The sequence below is a fragment of the Thalassophryne amazonica genome, chromosome 3 (assembly GCF_902500255.1).
Source record: "Thalassophryne amazonica chromosome 3, fThaAma1.1, whole genome shotgun sequence".
Classification (NCBI taxonomy): Eukaryota; Metazoa; Chordata; class Actinopteri; order Batrachoidiformes; family Batrachoididae; genus Thalassophryne; species Thalassophryne amazonica.
The window spans coordinates 128480640-128503065 of record NC_047105.1 but is presented as its reverse complement, the minus strand read 5'-3'; the positions used below and the strand labels follow the sequence as shown (position 1 = coordinate 128503065).

Here is a 22426-nt window from a genome sequence, read left to right as displayed (position 1 = left end):
ATTTGTTTCACAGTGTAATCTTCACGTGCCTTAACTAAAGCACTCCCTCTGCTGAATCACCTCTAAATTATTTACACATTATTCACTTTGTGTGTTTTTAGGAATCTGCTAGCTTAGCGCAGCTACTAGCTCTTAGCCAGTTTTAGCATGGTGGCATCTCCTGTCTCTCCCGCACTTTTCTGCTCTGGGTGTGAAATGTTTAGTTATTCCTCGGCCTGCTTTAGCAGTAATGGTACTTGTAATAAGTGTAGCTTATTCGTAGCTTTGGAGGCCAGGTCTGGGCGAATTGGAGACTCGGCTCCGCACCTTGGAAAATCCTACAGCTAGCCAGGCCCCTGTAGTTGGTGCGGTACCAAGGTAGCTTAGCCGCCGTTAGCTGTCCCCCAGCAGATCCCGAGCAGCGGAAAGCAGGCTGGCTGGGTGACTGTGAGGAGGACGCCATAGTCCTAAACAGAAGCCCCCTGTACACCACCAACCCGTTCACATCTCTAACCATTTTTCCCCCACTCGGCAACACACCCTCGAGGAAGAAACTCTGGTTATTGGCGACTCTGTTTTGAGAAATGTGAAGTTAGCGACACCAGCAACCATAGTCAATTGTCTCTTCTGGGGGCCAGAGGCAGGCGACATTGAAGGAAATTTGAAACTGCTGGCTAAGGCTAAGCGTAAATTTGGTAAGACTGTAATTCACGTCGGCAGTAATGACACTCCGGTACGCCAATCGGACGTCACTAAATTAACATTGAATCGGTGTGTAACTTTGCAAAAACAATGTCGGACTCTGTAGGTTTTCTCTGGGCCCCTCCCCAATCGGACCAGGAGTGACATGTTTAGCCGCATGTTCTCCTTGACTTGATTGGCTGTCTTAGTGGTGTCCAAAAAATGAGGTGGGCTTCATAGATAATTGGCAAAGCTTCTGGGGAAAACCTGGTCTTGTTAGGAGAGATGGCATCCATCCCACTTTGGATGGAGCAGCTCTCATTTCTAGAAATCTGGCCAATTTTATTAAACCCTCCAGACCGTGACTATCCAGGGTTGGGACCAGGAAGCAGAGTTGTAGTCTTACACACCTCTCTGCAGCTTCTCTCCCCCTGCCATCCCCCAATACCCCATCCCCGTAGAGACGGTGCCTGCTCCCAGACCACCAACAACCAGTAAAAATCTATTTAAGCATAAAAATTCAAAAAGAAAAAATAATATAGCACCTTCAACTGCACCACATGTTGTGAAAGTGTAGGAACACGGACCCACAACAGGGGGTGTAAAAGAACGGGCAATGGATAAGCCAAACAGTAACAATTTAATGTTGTAAATTGTGCACAACGGAATACAGACAACAATCAGTTTGGGACTACAGTCAATTACACGTTGGGGTGATGTGTGGGCAGCTTGAGGATAGGAGACGGCCGTCCAGAACCAGAGCCGGATCCCACACGGCCCTCACCGCCAACGGATCTGAAGAACACCGGAGCCGCCAAGGTCCTGGGTCCCAGGTGGTCACCGTCTTCAGCTGTCAGACCTGGTACTGCTGGCAGAGAACAGAAACAGCACAGGTGAGTGTGAGTACGCACACTCAGTAATCCCACAGTCTGTGTTCAGTAAGGAGGGAGCACCTCCACCTCCAATCACACACTCATGCAGCTCCTGTCTAACCACTTATCTGGTTGGGGTGTGAAGAGAAGCCGTCGCTGATCACACCAAACGCCAATCCCACAGATAAGGCAACACCACAGGAAAACGGCTGCAAAGAATTTCAGATTATTACTCAATGTTGTAAGTCAGCAGAGAAATTACCTCCAAGGTATCTGATTTCTCGGCGAGGAGGTGGAGTTGCAGTCCGGCCTTTATGGTGATGGTGATGAGTTTGACTGAGTGACAGCTGGTGCTGATGAAGAGTGACAGCTGTCACTCCAGTGGCTCCGGCGCCCTCTCATGCTTGAAGCCCGCACTCCAAGCAGGGCGCCATCTGGTGGTGGTGGGCCAGCAGTACCTCCTCTTCAGGAGCCCACACAACACCACAGACTAAAACAGTTAAATGTGGTTTATTTAAACATTAGGTTCTCTCTTTCTAAGTCCCTGTTAGTAAATGATATAATAATTGATCACATATTGATTTATTCTGCCTTACAGAAACCTGGTTACAGCAGGGATGACTATGTTAGTTTAAATGTCAACACCCCCAGAGTCACACTAACTGTCAGAATGCTCATAGCACGGGCCAAGGGGAGGATTAGCATCTTCCACTCCAGCTTATTAATTAATCAAAAACCCAGACAGAGCTTTAATTCATTCAAAAGCTTGACTCTTAGTCTTGTCCATCCAAATTGGAAGTCCCAAAAACCAGTTTTATTTGTTGTTATCGATCGTCCACCTGGTCATGACTGTGAGTACCTTTTGTCTGACTTAGTGCTTAGCTCAGATAAGATAATTATAGTGGGCGATTTTAACATCCACACAGATGCTGAGAATGACAGCCTCAACACTGCATTTAATCTATTATTAGACTCAATTGGCTTCGCTCAAAATGTAAATGAGTCCACCCACCACTTTAACCATACTTTAGATCTTGTTCTGACTATGGTATGGAAATTGAAGACTTAACAGTATTCCCTGAAAACCCCCTTCTGTCTGATCATTTCTTAATAACATTTACATTTACTTTAATGGACTACCCAGCAGTGGGGAAATAAGTTTTCATTACAGTAGAAGTCCTTCGGAAAGCGCTGTACTAGGTTTAAGGATATGATTCCTTCTTTGTTATGTTCTCCAATGCCATATACCAACACGGTGCAGAGTAGCTACCTAAACTCTATGAGTGAGATAGAGTATCTCGTCAATAGTTTTACATCCTTATTGAGCACAACTTTGGATGCTGTAGCTCCTGAAAAAGAGAGCCTTAAATCAGAAGTGCCTGACTCCGTGGTATAACTCACAAACTCGCAGCTTAAAGCAGATAACCCGTAAGTTGGAGAAGAAATGGCATCTCACTAATTTTGAAGATCTTCACTTAGCCTGGAAAAAGAGTCTGTTGCTCTATAAAAAAGCCCTCCGTAAAGCTAGGACATCTTACTACTCATCACTAATTGAAGAAACTAAGAACAACCCCAGGTTTCTTTTCAGCACTGTAACCAGGCTGACAAAGAGTCAGAGCTCTATTGAGCCGAGTATCTCTTAACTTTAACTAGTATGACTTCATGACTTTCTTTGCTAATAAATTTTAACTATTAGAGAAAAAATTACTCATAACGATCCCAAAGACATATCGTATCTTTGGCTGCTTTCACTAATGCTGGTATTTGGTTAGACTCTTTCTCTCTGATTGTTCTGTCTGAGTTATTTTCATTAGTTACTTCCTCCAAACTATCAACATGTCTATTAGACCCACATTCCTACCAGGCTGCTCAAGGAAGCCCTACCATTAATTAATGCTTCGATCTTAAATATGATCAATCTATCTTTACTAATTGGCTATGTACCACAGGCTTTTAAGGTGGCAGTAATTAAACCATTACTTAAAAAGCCATCACTTCACCCAGCTATCTTAGCTAATTATAGGCCAATCTCCAACCTTCCTTTTCTCTTAAAAATTCTTGAAAGGGTAGTTGTAAGTAACACAGCTAACTGATCATCTGCAGAGGAATGGTCTATTTGAAGAGTTTCAGTCAGGTTTTAGAATTCATCATAGTACAGAAACAGCATTAGTGAAGGTTACAAATGATCTTCTTATGGTCTCAGACAGTGGACTCATCTCTGTACTTGTCCTGTTAGACCTCAGTGCTGCTTTTGATACTGTTGACCATAACATTTTATTACAGAGATTAAAGCATGCCATAGGTATTATAGACACTGCGCTGCAGTGGTTTGAATCATATTTATCTAATAGATTACAATTTGTTCATGTAAATGGGGAGTCTTCTTCACAGACTAAGGTTAATTATGGATTTCCACAAGGTTCTGCTGCTAGGACCAATTTTATTCACTTTATACATGCTTCCCTTAGGCAGTATTATTAGAAAGCATTGCTTAAATTTTCATTGTTATGCAGATGATACCCAGCTGTATCTATCCATGAAGCCAGAGGACACACACAATTAGTTTAAACTGCAGGATTGTCTTACAGACATAAAGACATGAATGACCTCTAATTTCCTGCTTTTAAATTCAGATAAAACTGAAGTTATTGTACTTGGCCCCACAAATCTTAGAAACATGGTGTCTAACCAGATCCTTATTCTGGATGGCATTACCTGACCTCTAGTAATACTGTGAGAAATCTTGGAGTCATTTTTGATCAGGATATGTCATTTAAAGCGCATATTAAACAATATGTAGGACTGCTTTTTTGCATTTGTGGAAATATCTCTAAAATTAGGAAAGGTCTTGTCTCAGAGTGATGCTGAAAAACTAATTCATGCATTTATTTGTTCTAGGCTGGACTATTATAATTCATTATTATCAGGTTGTCCTAAAAGTTCCCTGAAAAGCCTTCAGTTAATTCAAAATGCTGCAGCTAGAGTACTGACGGGGACTAGAAGGAGAGAGCATATTTCACCCATATTGGCCTCTTTTCATTGGCTTCCTGTTAATTCTAGAATAGAATTTAAAATTCTTCTTCTACTTATAAGGTTTGAATAATCAGGTCCCATCTTATCTTAGGGATCTCATAGTACCATATCTCCCCAATAGAGCGCTTCGCTCTCAGACTGCAGGCTTACTTGTAGTTCCTAGGGTTTTTAAGAGTAGAATGGGAGGCAGAGCCTTCAGCTTTCAGGCTCCTCTCCTGTGGAACCAGCTCCCAATTCAGATCAGGGAGACAGACACCCTCTCTACTTTTAAGATTAGGCTTAAAACTTTCCTTTTTGCTAAAGCTTATAGTTAAGGCTGGATCAGGTGACCCTGAACCATCCCTTAGTTATGCTGCTATAGACTTAGACTGCTGGGGGGTTCCCATGATGCACTGAGTGTTTCTTTCTCTTTTTGCTCTGTATGCACCACTCTGCATTTAATCATTAGTGATTGACCTCTGCTCTCTTCCACAGCATGTCTTTTTCCTGATTCTCACCCCTCAGCCCCAACCAGTCCCAGCAGAAGACTGCCCCTCCCTGAGCCTGGTTCTGCTGGAGGTTTCTTCCTGTTAAAAGGGAGTTTTTCCTTCCCACTGTCGCCAAGTGCTTGCTCACAGGGCGTCGTTTTGACCGTTGGGTTTTTTCTGTAATTATTGTATCGCTTTTGCCTTACAATATAAAGTGCCTTGGGGCAACTGTTTATTGTGATTTGGCGCTATATAAATAAAATTGATTTGATTTGATTTGATTTGATCAAGAGCCGATCATTTGTATGCTGGGATTGGTCAGATATGAATGTTTCCTAAATCACACGTGTCTTGTCGTAAGACCAATTATGCGCTCAGATCTGCGCCTGTTTTTATGCAATGTTGATATCAGCCATCATATCAGCCAGCTCTCTCCCTTTACCAGTCATACTACCCACATTCAAAGTCCCCACTCTCATTTCCACCCTTCTAGTTTTCTTCTTCTCCCGCTGTTTGTGGAAACGTTCTCTTTCTCTTCTTCGTCGTCTTCGCCCAGCAGAAGCCCAATTTCCACCGTCACCCTGTTGGGCAACAGCACCGGTGGCAGATGTTGTTAACCTGGGCTGCGACCCATCCGGTATGGAAATTCGATTCTTAGTCTACATAGTTGGGTTGGCTTGTTTTACGCCGGATGCCCTTCCTGACGCAACCCTCCTCATTTATCCGGGCTTGGGACCGGCACTCAGAATGTACTGGCTGCACACCCCATGTGGCTGAGTTGTTTGTAAATAACCCTGTAGAAATTTAAATCAATGTAAATGTAAATCATCAGAAAATGCCACTGATTCAGGAAAAGTGTTGTTCCCCTTTAACACACTCCTCGTTCCACCTCCACCATCGACTTCTGTTACCGCTGATTGTTTGACCTCTGACCTTACAGGTATAGCATCAGACGTCATGAACCAGTTCTAGTTAATAATCAGAGCTCACCCGGGTTTATTCTCCCAACTATTTCCCAACACTATGCAAGCAAGGAAAATGATGATGCACCTGAAATAAAATTCTTTACCAATGGCTGTATATTTTATGAGTCATTTTAGTGTTTAGACTATTGTGTAAATAGACTTTTGATTGAAACCAGAAGTACCAGCTGAAATATTGACAGCAGTGTGTAAATGTGTCAGGGGACAGAAACTTACTGGAAAAGTTTTTGCTGGAATTGAGCTTTTTGTCCAAAACTTTAATGACAGTGTGCAAATTTTCTTGAATGCCGTCTTGTTTTGGTGATTTTTTTTTTCTCTCTCATGCAATTCTGGAACACGCCCAACTTTGGGTGAATTTCGTGGTTTTCATTACCAAAAGTTCATATTTTGCCCAAATTCAAATGTCAAAATTCTGTAATGAAGAACAGAATCAAACAAAACCATCAGAATAAGAATTTTATTATGTGCAGACGCAGGTTGAGGAGCGGACCAACGTCTGACCGAACCCAGTGCTAAATAACCAGAAAGCGGTTCCACAAACAAAACGGTTTTCTTTCCCCTCCAGTGCAATAATTAGTGTACAACATAAATATTAGGTTTGTCTGGCGGAGTGAAGGACGGCGCGCTCTCCAGCGCCCAAAAGGAAGCCTCTGCGCTTCTGGACTCAGATTCACCGCCAAACACCCCCCAGGTGGACACGACAAACTGACTCTGTGAAGGATGGAAAAAGGTGAGGTAAGTCAACAGAGCTACAGCAAATATCCTTCAGAGGCACACACTATCAGCAACACATTCAGGTCTGAATTTAAGCTTTATGTAAATGAGCAGCTTCTCACAACAGGTGGAGGATCATCAGTCCGTACGCCACGGCAGTGAGAAGCAAACTGCACAATTCTCATCAATGTTCAAATATACTGCGTAACAGAATGCCAAATTACTATTAACGATCATTCAGACAATAATCACCTCTGATGTGTGCTGACAGCATGTGTCCCTCACCCGTCCTCCTTCACAGGCACGATGTGTCAAACCCTGGCGCGGTCCTCAGCGTCTCACAAACGAACGTCACAAGGTCGAGTTCCCGGCAATTCTGCTTGAACCACTCATGGGTTAAATGCAGAACGCCATCTCATTATCTGCTTCAGCTGAAAGTCTTTAAGTTTGCACATGAGCCTCATCCACAGGTGCTCCGAGTCAGTAGGCCTGCACATGAACATCCTTCACAGGTGCAGCTAATAATGCTGATGAGGGTGAAGGACTCTTCTGCCAGCACCTTCTCCACAGACAAAAACCAGTTTGTGTTGTGTGGGCCGCTGAAGAGGAGGTACTGCTGGCCCACCACCACCAGATGGCGCCCTGCTTGGAGTGCGGGCTTCAAGCACGAGAGGGTGCCGGAGCCACTGGGAGTGACAGCTGTCGCTCTTCATCAGCACCAGCTGTCACTCATTCAACCCATCACCATAAAGGCCGGACTGCAACTCCACCTCCTCGCCAAGAAATCATCTACCATACAGGTAACTTCTCTGCTGACTCTAAAAACCTTGTGTAATAGTCTGATCTCATTTGCAGCCGTTTTCCTGTGACGGTGTCCTTATTCTGCGGTATTGGCATTTGGTGTGGACTGCGACGGCTTCGCCTCACACCCCAAACCAGATAAGTGGTTAAACAGGAGCTGCACGAGTGTGTGATTGGAGGTGGAGGTGCTCCCTCCTAACTGAACACAGACTGTGGGATTACGGAGTGTGCGTACTCACACTCATCAAACTCTTTCTGTTGTCTGCCAGCAGTACCGGGTCTGACTGCTGAAGACAGTGGCCACCTGGGGCGCAGGGCTTGGCGGCTCCGGTGTTCTTCAGATCCGTTGGTGGTGGAAGCTGTGTGGATTCCGGCTCTTCTATCACCAGACGTCTTCTATCTTCGAGCCTGCCACACGTCACCTTGTGTATGATTGACATTCCGCACTATTGTTATTGTCTGTACTTCGTTGTGCGCTTCACAACATTAAATTGTTACTTTTTGGCTTATCCATTGTCCGGTCATTAACGCCCCCTGTTGTGGGTCTGTGTCACGACACCTTCCCAACAGGATTTCTCGCCCAGCGTCATGGATCCTGAGGGGCGTCAACCATCGCTTGAACAGCCAATGGAAGAGCGAGGTGCACAGGCGCCAGCAGTAGGCGTGTTAGGTGAGCAGCAGCATCTTAACCACCTTTACTGCTCGGTTGGACTTAGTTACCGAGCAGAGTATTATTTTCAATCGAAGGATGGAGGCTCTCACCGCCCAGGTGGAAGCGCATGCTCAGGGCGCTGCTGCAGCACCTCCTCCTGCTGACCGAATGCCAGAGACAGACATTCCACTGGTCGTTCAGTGAACCCCCCACCTTCCCCTGAAGCATACATAAGCCCTCCGGAGCCGTATGGAGGCTGTGTGGAGACGTGCGCGGACTTCTTGATGCAGTGCTCGCTCGTCTTTTCACAGCGTCCCATCATGTACGCGTCAGACGCTAGCCGGGTGGCTTACGTTAGAAATCTGCTTCGAGGAGAGGCACGCGCCTGGGCTGCGACGCTCTGGGAGCAGAATTCACGGCTCCTAACGATTTACACTGAGTTTGTGAGGGAGTTCCAACAGGTGTTCGACCACCCTCATAGAGGCGAGACTGCTTCAAGCGTGCTGCTGTCGATAAGACAGGGGTGTCGGAGCGCAGCGAAGTATGCAGTCGACTTCCGCATCGCGGCAGCGCGAGCCGGCTGGAATGCTGTTGCGCTCCGCGCCACCTTTGTAAACGGACTGTATCTGGTCCTTAAGGAGCACCTGGTGGCGAAGGACAAGCCGCGGGATTTAGACGGGCTTATCGACCTGGTTATACGGTTAGACAACCGATTAACAGAACACCGACGGGAGCGAGACGAAGGGCGTGGTCAGGCACAAGCCGTCCCTCTTCCTCCCGGGTCTGAAAGGGAGCTGACTTCCCCACGCTCCACAGCCAGGGCTCTCCACGTGACGACAGCTCCCCCTGCTGACGTTGCTATGGAAACAAGCAGGGCCAAAAAGCGATCAGATCAGAGACAAAGGAGGCTGATCCGTGGAGAGTGTTTTCTCTGCAGCTCAACCGAGCACATACAGAGAGAGTGCCCCAAACGGTCAAAACAGCAGCACTCGTCCTTAGAAACTGGGCTAAGGGTGGGTCACAATACCCACGCGGGGAAACCCCGAAAATCTGCACGTATCCCAATCACGATCCTGAGTGGGGATCTAACCCTTCACGCCCCAGCACTGGTGGACACGGGGTCGGAGGGGAATCTGCTGGACAGCAGATGGGCAAAGGAGGTTGGGCTCCCTCTAGTGGCCTTACCGTCACCATTGTCGGTGCGGGCACTAGATGGCACCCTTCTTCCACTAATCACACACCAGACACAGCCCGTGACTTTGGTTATTTCTGGGAATCACAGGGAGGAGATTGTGTTTTATGTAACACCTTCTACCTCCCGAGTGATTTTGGGTTTTCCATGGGTGTTGAAACACAATCCCCGGATTGATTGGCCGTCTGGGGTTGTGGTTCAGTGGAGTGAGACCTGCCACCGGGAGTGTTTAGGATCCTCAGTTCCACCCGGTGTGACAGCTAAGGAGGAGGTTTTAGTCCCCCCCAATCTGGTGGCGGTGCCAGCCGAGTACCATGACCTTGCTGACGCCTCCGTCCGTTAGGTCACTTTGAGTACCTGGTCATGCCGTTCGGCCTCACCAATGCGCCCGCGACGTTCCAAGCCTTGGTTAATGACGTCTTGCGGGACTTCCTGCATCGGTTTGTCTTCTTATATCTAGACGATATACTCATCTTTTCTCCGGATCCTGAGACCCATGTCAAGCATGTACGTCAGGTCCTACAGCGGTTGTTGGAGAACCGGCTGATTGTGAAGGGCGAGAAGTGCGAGTTTCACCGCTCTTCTTTTTCCTTCCTGGGGTTCATAATCTCCTCCAACTCCGTCGCCCCTGATCCGGCCAAGGTTGCGGCGGTGAGAGATTGGCCCCAACCAACAAACCGTAGGAAACTGCAACAGTTCCTCGGCTTTGCGAACTTCTACAGGAGGTTCATTAAGGGCTACAGTCAGGTAGTTAGCCCCCTGACAGCCCTGACCTCCACTAAGGTCCCCTTCACCTGGTCGGATCAGTGCAAAGCCGCGTTTAGGGAGTTGAAGCGCCGGTTTTGTGCAGCCTGATCCTACTCGCCAGTTCACAGTGGAGGTGGATACCTCTGACTCAGGGATAGGAGCCATGCTGTCCCAGAGCGGGGAGTCCGATAAGGTTCTCCACCCTTGTGCCTATTTTTCCCGCAGGTTGACCCCGGCTGAGAGGAATTATGACGTCGGGAACATTGGGAACTCCTTGCGGTGAAGGAGGCTCTTGAAGAGTGGAGACACCTGTTGGAGGGAGCGACGGTGCCCTTCACGGTTTTCACGGACCATCGGAACCTGGAGTACATCCGGACCGCCAAGCGGCTGAACCCCAGGCAAGCCCGCTGGTCACTGTTCTTCGGGCGCTTTGACTTCCAGATTACATACCGCCCCGGGACCAAGAACCAACGGTTGGATGCCCTGTCCCGGGTGCATGAAGAGGAGGCCAAGGCCGACTTGTCAGACCCCATAGAGACCATCATCCCCGAGTCCACTGTCATGGCCACTCTCACCTGGGACGTGGAGAAGACCATCCGGGAGGCCCTGACATGGAACCCGGACCCGGGGACCGGCCCGAAGGACAAACTGTACGTCCCACCAGAAGCCAGAGCTGCGGTTTTGGACTTCTGTCATGGTTCCAAGCTCTCCTGTCATCCTGGGGTGCGCAGAACCATGGCAGTGGTCCAGCAGCGCTTCTGGTGGGCGTCCTGGAGGCCGACGTCTGGGACTACGTCCAGGCCTGTACCACCTGTGCCAGGGGCAAAGCCGACCAAAACAAGGCCCAAGGCCTCCTCCAGCCCCTACGGTACCTCACCGCCCCTAGTCCCACATCGGCCTGGACTTTGTCACAGGCCTCCCACCATCCCAGGGCAACACCACCATCCTCACGATAGTGGACTGGTTCTCCAAGGCGGCCCACTTCGTGGCCCTCCCGAAGCTCCCAACGGCCCAGGAGACAGCAGACCTCCTGGTCCACCACGTCGTGCGTCTGCATGGGATACCAGCGGCCATCGTCTCAGACCATGGCCCTCAGTTCTCCTCTCAGGTCTGGAGGAGTTTCTGCAGGGAACTGGGGGCCACCGTGAGTCTCTCGTCCGGGTTTCACCCTCAGACAAACGGACAAGCAGAGCGGGCCAACCAGGAGCTGGAGCAGGCCCTCCGTTGCGTTACCTCCGCGCACCCGACGGCCTGGAGCACCCATCTGGCCTGGATCGAGTACGCCCACAACAGCCAAGTATCGTCAGCCACCGGCCTCTCCCCGTTTGAGGTGTGTTTGGGGTACCAGCCCCCATTGTTTCCACTTGTGGAGGGAGAGGTCGGTGTGCCCTCGGTCCAGGCCCACCTCAGGAGGTGCCGCCGGGTGTGGCGGACCGCCCGTTCTGCCCTGTTGAAAGCCCGGACGAGGGCCAAGGCCCATGCAGACCTCCGGCGTTCCCCGGCCCCTGCATACCAGCCCGGGCAGGAGGTGTGGCTTTCAACCAAGGACATACCACTCCAGGTCGAGTCACAGAAACTGAAGGACCGCTTCATCGGACCATTTACGATCCTCTAAGTCCTCAGTCCTGCCGCGGTGAAGCTGAAGCAACTTCTCAGACAAAGGAATTCCGACGAGGGGCTGGACGACTCCTCCCACAAGGAGTGCTCACAGGCGAATGACGTCACCGACAGGCGTAGAAAAACTCACGCATGCGCACGAGGGTTCAAGCATGTCTGACGTAAAAACATATGAATGAAATCCATATAGTTTTTGAAAAAAATAAAAAGGACCTATACTTTATTGACAGACCTCGTAGATTCTCAGCCGAGGGAATTCGTTATCTTTGTCAGCTGATCGGGCCAGAAGTCTGTAACATCACCCATCATACACTGTAAAAAAAGACTGTTGTTTGTACAGGAAAACGCTGGCAGCTGTGGTTACCAGGGAATTCCTGTAAAAAATACAGCAGTTAAATGTACAAAAAAAGAGAGCTCTTGTTTGTAGATTTAACAGTTCTTTTAATGTGAGTCAGCTGTGGTTGATTCACTGTAAATCCATATACATATTATGTCTGTAATGTTATCTACTGTGCTGCTGTATGTTTTACAGGAATTCCCTGGTAACCACAGCTGCCAGCGTTTTCCAGTAAAAACAAGTCATTTTTTACAGTGTAGCAATGCCCCGACGATCGAGCAGATAATGTGCCTTGTGCCTATTTTGCCAGTGGACAATTTATGTATTCCATCGGTGATGCTGAACATCTGAGCAAGAATACTGTATGTCGTATGATTCGCAAGGTAGTACTTGCTCTATCTAAACTCTTGGATGCATTTGTCGTTTTCCCTGGCCATTTATCCACAGTGCAAATCAAAGAAGGGTTTTATGCAATCGCGGGTAATTACTAATATCAAAATAGGTCTAATGCATGTCCATTAATTAGGCGAAGTGGGGCTTATCAAGCTATGAATATAAACCTACCATTCTGAAGGATGTTTTTATATTTCATCTTCACCTGCTGCCAGGTGCGTTTGGCACTGCTATTGCATCTGAAATATTGACAGGATTAGGAATAGCAATCATACAGTCAAGGTAGCCTATTTAGGAAACATTAAATTAACCTAACATTTATTAGTAGGCCTATGCCCACTTCTGAATTGTGTTGCATCTGGGCATAATTAATGAAAGGAGGTCATTTTTTTACACATACAACCCCTGGCAAAAACTGTGGAATCACCAGCCTCAGAGGATGTTCATTCAGTTGTTTAATTTTGTAGAAAAAAAAGCAGATAACAGACATGACACAAAACTAAAGTCATTTCAAATGGCAACTTTCTGGCTTTAAGAAACACTATAAGAAATCAAGAAAAAAGATTGTGGCAGTCAGTAACGGTTACTTTTTTAGACCAAGCAGAGGAAAAAAATATGGAATCACTCAATTCTGAGGAATAAATTATGGAATCACCCTGTAAATTTTGATCCCCAAAACTAACACCTGCATCAAATCAGATCTGCTCGTTAGTCTGCATCTAAAAAGGAGTGATCACACCTTGGAGAGCTGTTGCACCAAGTGGACTGACATGAATCATGGCTCCAACACGAGAGATGTCAATTGAAACAAAGGAGAGGATTATCAAACTCTTAAAAGAGGGTAAATCATCACGCAATGTTGCAAAAGATGTTGGTTGTTCAGTCAGCTGTGTCTAAACTCTGGACCAAATACAAACAACATGGGAACGTTGTTAAAGGCAAACATACTGGTAGACCAAGGAAGACATCAAAGCGTCAAGACAGAAAACTTAAAGCAATATGTCTCAAAAATCAAAAAATGCACAACAAAACAAATGAGGAACGAATGGGAGGAAACTGGAGTCAACGTCTGTCACCGAACTGTAAGAAACCGCCTAAAGGAAATGGGATTTACATACAGAAAAGCTAAACGAAAGCCATCATTAACACCTAAACTGTTGTGTGGGCCGCTGAAGAGGAGGTACTGCTGGCCCACCACCACCAGAGGGGCGCCCTGCCTGGAGTGCGGGCTCCAGGCACCAGAGGGCGCTGCCGCCTTATGGGAGTAGCCTGGGTGACAGCTGTCACCCATCACCAGACTCAGCTGTTCCACTCAGCACAGAGGTATATCAGGAGGACGGCGTCTCCACCTCAGTGCCGAGATATCGCCTTACGTTAGAGGTAACGTTCTCTGCATTAATATTCTGATTAACTGGCTAAAAGATTTGTTAAACCTTTGCAGGACAGCTGATTATTGTGAGCTAAATTGCTTGGAGAAGTACTCACCTTTCTGCAGTATTGACGTGAGGTGGAGTCAGCTTCTTCCCTCTCTGTGTACTGGGTGCAGCCGCATCCACACCTGTGTGTTTGTTCTCTTGCCAGCAGTACCGGATCCGACGAGCGGAGGCAGTGGCCACCTGGGAATTCGGGACTTGGCGGTTCCAGTATTTCCAGGGTTCGGTGGCAGGGGAAATCTGGGTGGTTCCGGCTCGACTCGGACGGACGTCTCCTACCTTCGAGCCTGCCCACACGACACCAGTGGAATTCGGTGTAAACCCAAATTGTCAATTGTTGTATTGGTTGTGCATTTTCACGACAGTAAAACTTGTTATTTACTTTCTCCATTGTCCGTTCATTGCGCCCCCTGTTGTGGGTCCGTGTTCCAACACTTTCACAACATAAACAGAAAAAAACAAGGTTACAATGGGCTAAGGAAAAGCAGTCGTGGACTGTGGATGACTTGATGAAAGTCATATTCAGTGATGAATCTCGAATTTGCATTGGGCAAGGTGATGATGCTGGAACTTTTGTTTGGTGCCGTTCCAATGGGATTTATAAAGATGACTGCCTGAACAGAACATGTAAATTTCCACAGTCATTGATGATATGGGGCTGCATGTCAGGTAAAGGCACTGGGGAGATGGCTGTCATTACATCATCAATAAATGCACAAGTTTATGTTGATATTTTGGACAATTGAAAGGATGTTTGGGGATGATGAAATCATTTTTCAAGATGATAATGCATCTTGCCATAGAGCAAAAACTATGAAAACATTCCTTGCAAAAAGACACATAGGGTCAATGTCATGACATAGGGTCAATATCAAGGAGCAGATGTGATTTGATGCAGGTGTTAGTTTTGGGGATGAAAATTTACAGGGTGATTCCATAATTTTTTCCTCAGAATTGAGTGATTCCATATTTTTTTCCTCTGCTTGGTCTAAAAAAGTAACAGTTACTGACTGCCACAATCTTTTTTCTTGATTTCTTATAGTGTTTCTTAAAGCCAGAAAGTTGCCATTTGAAATGACTTTAGTTTTGTGTCATGTCTGTGATCTGCTTTTTTTCTACAAAATTAAACAACTGAATGAACATCCTCCAAGGCCGGTGATTCCATAATTTTTTGCCAGGGGTTGTATTAGACATTCCACAGGTTAATCATCTGTAACAGATTTGGGGAACAATTGAATTGTATGTACGCATTTACCCGATCAGCAATACGTTGCCAACAAGCCTGTCTTGCTTTATTGGCAGACGATGTGTTCGACTTCCCCCTTAACATTAATTTAAATTCCTCGTAGCTCCGCAAAATAATCGTGCATTCTTCTTCAGTAAAGTAAGGTGACCGCGCCATCATTGAAAAATGGTGACGTGTGCTGCAACCTGCCCCTTTTATGTGAACGTGCACAAACTCCAATTAGGTTAACACAGGTTCAACAAATCAACATCTTATTCAGCGTTGTAGTACCGATTAACACAACTTGAGAAAACCAGGTTTTGTCAACCCCGGTTTAAGAGGTTGACCCTGGGTTACATCTGAGTAAGTTAACCCCGCTTCGTAGTACAGGCCCCTGCTGTTTGGAATAAAGCTGATTAAAGGATTCTCTGGCTGGAATCTATCTGTAGTGTTTTCATCCTAAAATGAACCACTATTCTGTACTTTACAAGGCTACTAGTAACCATATATCTAACATTTGTGTGAAGCATGTTAATAGGTATAAACAATACAAAAGTAATATAGACCAATTGGTTGAGAAATAGATGAATCTCCTCTGTGGTCCTCTCTCCAGTCTCCCCCTAGTGTGACAACGTGACTGGAAGTCACACCCTCACAGTACGACGTTACCCGATGCCAATTTATGATTCTTGCTGTGTTCCATTGTTCCCGAAGTACAACCCCAATTCCAATGAAGTTGGGACGTTGTGTAAAATATAATTAAAAACAGAAAACAATGATTTACAAATGCTCTTCAACCTATATTCAATTGAATACACCAAAAGACAAGACATTTAATGTTGAAACTGATAAACTTTATTGTTTTTGTGCAAATATTTTCTCATTTTGAAATGGATGCCTGCAACACGTTTAAAAAAAGCTGGGACAGTGTTATGTTTACCACTTTACCGCGGGATTTTGACGGGCTTGTCAATTTGGTTATACGCTTAGACAACCGTTTGAATGAGCATCGTCAGGAGCAGGCCGGGGAGCGTGACTGGGCACGAGCCGTCCCTCCCCCTTCCGGTTCCGAAAGGGTGACGTCGTCCCCACGCTTCACTGCCAGAGAGCTCCGTGTGGCTACAGCTCCCCCTGCTGAGGAGGCTATGGACACGAGCAGGACCAAAGTAAAAACAAACGTCAGACAAAGAAGGCTGGCCCACGGGGAGTGTTTTGTCTGCGGCTCTTGTGAGCATATGCAGAAGGACTGCCCCAAAACGGTCAAACTACAACGCCCGTCCTTAGAAACTGGGCTAAGGGTGGGTCATAACACGCACGCGGGGAAATCCCGCAAATCTGCACGAATCCCAGTGACGATCCTTTGTGGGGATCTAACCCTTCACGCCCCAGCACTGGTAGACACAGGGTCGGAAGGGAATCTGCTGGATAGCAGATGGGCAAAGGAAGTAGGGCTCCCCCTGGTGGCTCTGCCGGCACCATTGCAGGTGCGAGCACTAGATGGCACCCTGCTTCCATTAATCACACATCAGACGCAGCCAGTGACCTTGGTTGTGTCTGGAAATCACAGGGAGGAGATAGTGTTCCATGTAACACCTTCTACCTCCCGAGTGATTTTGGGATTTCCATGGATGGTGAAGCACAATCCCCGGATAGATTGGCCGTCCGGGGTTGTGACGCAGTGGAGCGAAACCTGCCACCGGGAGTGTTTAGGATCCTCGGTTCCTCCCGGCACGACGGCTAATGAGGAGGTTAAAGTCCCCCCCAATCTATCGGCAGTGCCAAAGGAGTACCACGATCTTGCTGACGTTTTCAGCAAAGATCTGGCGCTCACTCTTCCCCCGCACCGACTGTACGATTGTGCCATCGATTTGGTCCCGGGCGCTGAGTACCCGTCCAGTAGGTTATACAACCTTTCACGTCCGGAACGCGAATCAATGGAGACCTACATCCGGGACTCTTTAGCTGCCGGGCTGATCCGGAACTCCACCTCCCCGATGGGTGCTGGTTTCTTTTTTGTGGTCAAAAAGGACGGCGGACTCCGTCCATGCATTGATTACAGAGGGCTGAACGAGATCACGATTCGCAACCGATACCTGTTACCTCTGTTGGATTCAGTGTTCACGCCCCTGCATGGAGCCCAAATTTTCACTAAATTGGATCTTAGAAACGCGTACCACCTGGTTCGGATCCGGAAGGGAGACAAATGGAAGACGGTATTTAACACCCCGTTAGGTCACTTTGAGTACCTGGTCATGCCGTTCGGCCTCACTAACGCCCCAGCGACGTTCCAAGCTTTGGTAAATGACGTCTTGCGGGACTTCCTGCATCGGTTCGTCTTCGTATATCTGGACGATATACTCATCTTTTCCCTGGACCCTGAGACCCATGTCCAGCATGTACATCAGGTCCTACAGCAGTTCTTGGAGAACCGGCTGTTTGTGAAGGGCGAGAAGTGCGAGTTCCACCGCACTTCTTTGTCCTTCTTGGGGTTCATCATCTCCTCCATCTCCGTCGCCCCTGATCCTGCCAAGGTTGCGGCGGTGAGAGATTGGCCCCAACCAACAAGCCGCAGGAAATTGCAGCAGTTCCTCGGCTTTGCAAATTTCTACAGGAGGTTCATTAAAGGCTACAGTCAGGTAGTTAGCCCCCTGACTGCCCTGACCTCCACCAAGGTCCCCTTCACCTGGTCGGATCGGTGCGAAGCCGCGTTCCAGGAGTTGAAACGCCGGTTCTCGACTGCACCAGTTCTGGTGCAGCCTGATCCTGATCGCCAGTACATAGTGGAAGTGGACGCCTCTGACTCAGGGATAGGAGCCGTGCTGTCCCAGAGCGTGGAGGCTGATAAGGTTCTCCATCCTTGTGCCTATTTTTCCCGCAGGTTGACCCCAGCTGAACGGAACTATGACGTCGGCAATCGGGAGCTCCTCGCGGTGAAGGAGGCTCTTGAAGAGTGGAGACACCTGCTGGAGGGGGCGTCGTTGCCTTTCACGGTTTTCACGGACCATCGGAACCTGGAGTACATCCGGACCGCCAAGCGGCTGAACCCCAGGCAAGCCCGCTGGTCTCTGTTCTTCGGGCGCTTTGACTTCCGGATCACGTACCGCCCCGGGACCAAGAACCAAAAATCGGATGCATTGTCCCGGGTGCACGAAGAAGAAGCCAAAGCGGGGCTGTCGAACCCCACCGAGACCATCATCCCCGCGTCCACTGTCGTGGCCTCCCTCACCTGGGACGTGGAGAAGACCGTCCAGGAGGCCCTGGCAAGGAGCCCGGACCCGGGGACCGGCCCCAAGAACAGAATGCACGTCCCACCAGAGGCAAGAGCTGCTGTATTGGACTTCTGTCATGGTTCCAAGCTCTCCTGTCATCCCGGAGTGCGTAGGACCGTGGCAGTAGTCCAGCAGCGCTTCTGGTGGGCGTCCCTGGAAACCGACGTCCGGGACTACGTCCAGGCCTGTACCATCTGCGCCAGGGGCAAGGCAGACCATCGGAGGACCTCGGGACTCCTCCAACCCCTGCCGGTGCCTCACCGCCCTGGCCGATTTTTACAAGAGACATCCGGACAAGCCTGGTCGGACGCCAGGAGGCGCCCGTTGAGGGGGGGGTCCTGTTATGTGGGCTGCTGAAGAGGAGGTACTGCTGGCCCACCACCACCAGAGGGCGCCCTGCTTGGAGTGCGGGCTCCAAGCACGAGAGGGCGCCAGACCCAGAAGAAGTGACCGCTGTCATTCATCCTCTGCACCAGCTGTCACTCGTTCATCATCATCATCATCACCATAAAGGCCGGACTGTAACTCCACCTCCTCGCCGAGAAATCGACTACCGAAGAGGTACTTTTTGGCTTATTCATTGTCCGTTCTTTAGCGCCCCCTGTTGTGGGTCCGTGCTACGACACCTTCCCAACACTTTCTTTCAGTATTCACTTACCATATAACATGTCCATCTTCTCTGCTGAACTTCTGGCAATTCATAGGACAATGGAATGGATGGAGTATAGTAAGCCTCAGCACAGTGTCATACGAGGGCTGTCAATAAAGTAACAGTCCTTTTTATTTTTTTCAAAAACTATATGGATTTCATTCATATGTTTTTACGTCAGACATGCTTGAACCCTTGTGCGCATGCGTGAGTTTTTCCACGCCTGTCGGTGACGTCATTCGCCTGTGAGCACTCCTTGTGGGAGGAGTCGTCCAGCCCCTCGTCGGAATTCCTTTGTCTGAGAAGTTGCTGAGAGACTGGCGCGTTGTTTGATCAAAATTTTTTCTAAACCTGTGAGACACATCGAAGTGGACACGGTTCGAAAAATTAAGCTGGTTTTCAGTGAAAATTTTAACGGCTGATGAGAGATTTTGAGGTGAGACTGTCGCTTTAAGGACTTTTCACGGTGCGAGACGTCGCGCAGCGCTCTCAGGCGGCGTCATCAGCCTGTTCAAGCTGAAAACCTCCACATTTCAGGCTCTATTGATCCAGGACGTCGTGAGAGAACAGAGAAGTTTCAGAAGAAGTCGGTTTCAGCATTTTATCCGGATATTCCACTGTTAAAGGAGATTTTTTTAATGAAAGACGTGCGGACGGGTCCGCGCGTCGGGACGCAGCCGCCGCGACGCTCCGCCACAGGAAAAACACCTCTGTTGAAAGCCTTAAGGACAAGTTGGAACATGTCCTGCCTGTGTTTTTCCTGTGCCGCTGCACTGCGCCGGCTGCGTCCTGACGCGCGGATCTGTCCGCACGTCTTTCATTAAAAAAATCTCCTTTAACAGTGGAATATCCGGATAAAATGCTGAAACCGACTTCTTCTGAAACTCTGTTCTCTCACGACGTCCTGGATCAATAGAGCCTGAAATGTGGAGGTTTTCAGCTTGAACAGGCTGATGACGCCGCCTGAGAGCACCGTGAAAAGTCCTTAAAGCGACAGAATCACCTCAAAATCTCTCATCAGCCGTTAAAATTTTCACTGAAAACCAGCTTAATTTTTCGAACCGTGTCCACTTCGATGTGTCTCACAGGTTTAGAAAAATTTTTGATCAAACAACGCGCCAGTCTCTCAGCAACTTCTCAGACAAAGGAATTCCGACGAGGGGCTGGACGACTCCTCCCACAAGGAGTGCTCACAGGCGGATGACGTCACCGACAGGCGTGGAAAAACTCACGCATGTGCACGAGGGTTCAAGCATGTCTGACGTAAAAACATATGAATGAAATCCATATAGTTTTTGAAAAAAATAAAAAGGACCGTTACTTTATTGACAGACCTCGTATGCTCAGACTCTGCTGCTGCTTTGGTGGCTCTAGCAGAGGACACTTCTCGGCCCGCCCTGATTTGATATTGGAGATCTTGTGTAGTCTTTTAAGAATTGAGAACCCAGGATGCCGTATGTGTTGTGTGTGGATACCAGGTCACTTGGGACTTGAGGGGAATGAAAATGCTAACAAATTAGCTCAAGAGTCCTTGTCAAAAATGAATCCTCTTCGGCCCAGGTAAAAATTATATTCTTTTTTTTTTTTTTACACATTTTACAAACTTCATGTCTTGACAGTAGCAAGGCTCCCATTTTGACTTAAATGGGAATTGGTCCGTAATTCATGCAGATACAGTTTGTCCACAGTAGGTTCTGTGATGAATGATATGTGCACAACTTAATCATCTGTCTTATCAGATGGTTTCACCGTGCAGCAAAGTACAGAAGAGTTGGGAGGGAGAAGAGTGTTTTGGTATCTGCAGTAAAAGGCTTGAGAATCAGTGGCAGTATGAGAGGGACCAGGAGCAGAAAGGCCGTCATTATTTTTCCTTGCAACCAACAGTGAAGCGTAAAAAGTACACTTGGGCGGAAAGACGAAGTGATTGTAACTAGCTTGAGATTGGGACATTGTGGTTTAACAAGTATATTAAAGCTAATAGGAAAACATGTGGATGGCTTGTGTGAGTGTGGGGAATCGGAGACTGTGGGTCGTGCTTTTTTCCTGCAAATTGTACTCTTGCAGTAGACATTGGTTGTTTGCGGATCTGTCTGATCTGGGACTGTCTGTATTTTTCCCTACGAACAGTCCTAGGGTTAGGGGAAAAGTCAGTTTTTATACAGAGGGCTGTGTTGACATTCCTTCATTCTTCTGGGTTGTATGAGAGGGTTTAATTAGTGTTTAACTATGACCTGTGGAGGGCAGCATTACGTCAGATGGTGTACAGCCTGCCAGAATTTCAGAAGAGGAAGACTCTTCTCTGAATAGGTCAAACTTCACTCTGTGATCCTCGAATATGTTTTTTGAAGAGCTCCAGAAGCACAAAGGTCGACAGTAAACCGGAATAAGAAGAAAAGACGAAGTTAGCAGGAAAAGGTGGAACAGCTGAGAAAGTTGTTGAAACAGCGGCTAACTGCTGCTAATGTCGAGATATATGAGTTGGTAAAAACAAACAGATCGCAGAGCAGCAAGAAGAAACGAGTGGATTTAAAGAAGAGAAGAAACTAGTCAACGTGCTGGATGCTGTTTTCAAGCCTGAAGTTCGCTGATCCAGAGCAGGTTTGTCCACTAAACTTTATTTCAGACCAACTCCACCACATCCAAATGATAGCTGCTAGTTTGTGTTGTAGTTCTTATTAGAGACTGAACACCAAATATCAGCAAAATAAATAAGACAAACTGTGCTTTATGATGATGTTTGCCGATGGGCTGATGAAGCCAATCAATCAATGCTATCAATTACAGTTTTCCAGTTTTTTTTTTCTATCAATTACAGTTTTACAGATTCTCATTAAACAATCAGTTTATTTTATTTTGTAAACCAAATCACTGTCTGATTATGTAAAATAAAGTAATCTGGCACAGAATTTAATTATACTGTGACGAATGTCACAGATGCTTTTCTACCACTGGAGAATTTCACTCAGTCATAAACTGGACAAATTCTGGAGGCTCTGGAAACCTTTTGTTGACACTGAAGGACCTCAGGGGCCTCATGTACAAGGCGTGTGTCCGTCTCAGTGTCAGTGTTAAGATGTATCAAAGGTAAAATGACCATGGAAATGTGCGGTGCATTACGCAAAATTCCTTGCTGGCTTACGCACATTTCTACAGCTACTGTTCCACTGCCGATACGTAGAGGTGATGCTGGGAACCGTTAATATTGTGAAAACATGAAAGGTGAGCCATGCCATTTGTGTGGAACCCAATCATCTGAATGTCATCCAGGTACATCACATTCCGACTTTGCAGCGAGAGCCAGTTTGTTTTGGCAATAGTGAACAAGTTTATTCCATCAATGTTCAAACCACATGAGATGCGCTAATACATCTAACTAAATCGT

General features: G+C 47.5%; 1 long non-coding RNA gene across 1 annotated transcript; it reads right to left on the bottom strand.

Annotated features, from left to right (window-relative positions):
• Positions 1–2391: 2391 nt before the first annotated feature.
• LOC117507579 lies at positions 2392–21580 on the bottom strand. Its single transcript, XR_004559765.1, has 3 exons — positions 21359–21580; positions 7770–7779; positions 2392–2402 (listed from the first exon to the last, which is right to left on the bottom strand). It is a non-coding gene; the product is annotated as an uncharacterized LOC117507579 (long non-coding RNA).
• Between the last annotated feature and the right edge of the window lie 846 nt (positions 21581–22426).